We start from the raw sequence: 2,603 nt of genomic DNA on the forward strand, positions 1-2,603 counted from the left end.
TTTGGTGCAACAAGCTTGTGCCAAAACAGTTGCATGGGGGATGAGGCATCTCTCAATGGCGGGTAGAGTTACTTTGATAAACTATGAACTGATTCCTTCTTCAGTTTATCTTGTCACACATTCTTCTGTACCAAAATCTGTTCTCTATGATATTGAGAAGGTTTGCAGGAGTTTCCTTTGGGATTTGGATGCTCAACATAGGAGTATTCATTATTTGGCTTGGGATAGTATTGCTAGACCAAGGATGAAGGGGGGATTGGGGTTCCATGCTTGCAAAAACTAGGTTGGACCTCTTCGAGCTAGGATTGCATGGGAATTTATCAGTAAAAAGGATTCCCTTCTCCATAAATGCTTGGTACAAAAATATGGAAGATTGCCATGGGTGGATGGATTTAGAGATGGAGATTCAGGAGTGTGGAAACTGATATGCAATGGGGGTGAGTACTTGGGCTGTTGTGTGAGATGGAAGATTTGTAATGGCCGTAATATTGAGGTATTGAATCATGTTTGGATATGGGATAGGCTCATTGCTAAATTGCCAACATTCTGTGATATATCAGCTATTGAAGAGCTTATGGTCTCGGATCTCCTGGATCAGAATGGTGGTTGGGATGAGAATAAGCTCCTTCTTTGCTTTAGAGCTATTTTTATGGAGAAGATACTAGAGATTAAAATCTGGGTTGAATTGGGAGAGGATGAACTTGAGTTATTGAAGATTCCTATCGGATCTTCTATTTCTGCAATTGTCTACAACAGAAAGTTCACGGAAGAGGATGACCCAAGTTGCATTGCCTGGAAGTGTTGATTAAGGCCTCAGGAGAGTTTATTTTTGTAGAGGATTTTTAAGAACATTATCCCTACAAACGATTGGCTGTTTTCAAGGGGATTTGAAGTTGATTTAAGGTGCCCTGTTGGGTGTGGTATGGTGGAGGATTTGGATCATATTGGTGCTGGTTGCAAGCAGCTATTGAGTATTCTAGATACAATAGATGAGTGGGGATTTCAGACCCCTCAGTTTAATAGTGTTGCTGAATTCCAGATGGCATTAAAGAAGGATGGATATAGCATTGGAATCAGATTGTATTGTCTTTCGCTGTACCATAATTGGGTGAACATAAATGCAATAAAGCATGGCAAGGAGAGATTCGCACCGGGTTTTATAGCAGCAAACATTATGGGAGTACTGAAGCAGGAAGGTCTGTCAATTCACTTGCAGCAACGGGATGCTGTTCAATCCTTTGGATTGTTTCAACCTTCGTTTTGGTGTCCCCCCCCTATAGGTTGGCTAAAGATCAATGTGGATGGAGCTCTTCTCAAATCTAATGCTGGAGGAGTTGGAATTGTTATTCGGGACTGCCAGGGAAAACTGATCATGGCTGCGGGATGGAGGTTGTGCCATTGGGACAGCACACAGGTTGAGCTTATGGCTATTCAATTCATTGGTAAACTCATTGCAGATTGGATGTTTGACCTTAAAGGGTTGATTGTGGAAGGAGATAATGCTAGTGTAATTAAATACATGATGGAGTTTAAACGCAGAGATAGATGAAAATGGAATACAGAAGAGTGGACTTGTTGTGATTGGATTAAGCAATTCCAACAAGTTCTTTTTATACATACACATAGAAGGTTCAACAAGGCTGCACACTTTTGTGCACATGGTGCTATAGATAGTTCTTTTGTTTGGGATACTGGTGAATATAATAAGGGTACTCCTCAAGAATTTTTAGATATTCTTGAGGAGGATAGTAGTTTTTATTTTGATAAGGGCAGTTAGCGCATTTGCTTTTTGGTTGTAATAGCACTTTGATGAATGCAAATGCAGAATTTCAGCTCTCCCCCTCTCAATCTCTCTTTTTTTTTCCCTCTCTCTCCCCCCTCTTAATCTCTCTCTCTCCCTCTCTGCCCCTCTCAATCTCTCTCTCGCCCTCTCTCTCCCCCTCTCTTCCTCTCTCTCTCTTACTCTCTCTCTCTCTCTCTCTCTCTCTCTCTTTCTCTTTCTTGTTCTTTCTCTAGCTTGCTCTCAGTTGCTCTCTCTCTCTCTCTCTCTCTCTCCCTCTCTCTCTCTCCATCTCTCTCTCTCTCCATTTCTCTCTCTCTCACTCTCTCTCTCTCCCTTAATACACACACACACTCTCTCTCTCTCTCACTCTCTCTCCCTCTCTCTCCCTCTCTCTCTATCTCTCTAATGCTCCCTTGCACCTTCTTGCCTTCTCCCCCTCTCTCCCCCTCTCTCTCTCTCCCTCTCTCTCCCCCTCTCTCTCTCTCCCTCTCTCTCCCCCTCTCTCTCTCTCCCTCTCTCTCCCCCTCTCTCTCTCTCCCTCTCTCTCCCCCTCTCTCTCTCTCCCTCTCTAGAATGCCAAATGGGCAACAATTTTCTATTTGATAGTATGTAATAGTTTTTTTTAGATGAATGCAAATGCAGAAGTTCAGCTCTCTCCCTTGCTCTCTCTAGCTCTCTCTTTTTCTTTCTCTAGCTTGCTCTCACTTGCTCTCTCTCTCTCTCTCTCTCTCTCCCTCTCTCTCTCTCTCTCCCTCTCCCTCTCTCTCCCTCCCTCTCCCTCTCTCTCTCTCCCTCTCTCTCTCTCTCTTGCTCTCTCCCT

Source organism: Dendrobium catenatum, unplaced genomic scaffold (assembly GCF_001605985.2).
Source record: "Dendrobium catenatum unplaced genomic scaffold, ASM160598v2 fragScaff_scaffold_231, whole genome shotgun sequence".
Lineage (NCBI taxonomy): Eukaryota > Viridiplantae > Streptophyta > Magnoliopsida > Asparagales > Orchidaceae > Dendrobium > Dendrobium catenatum.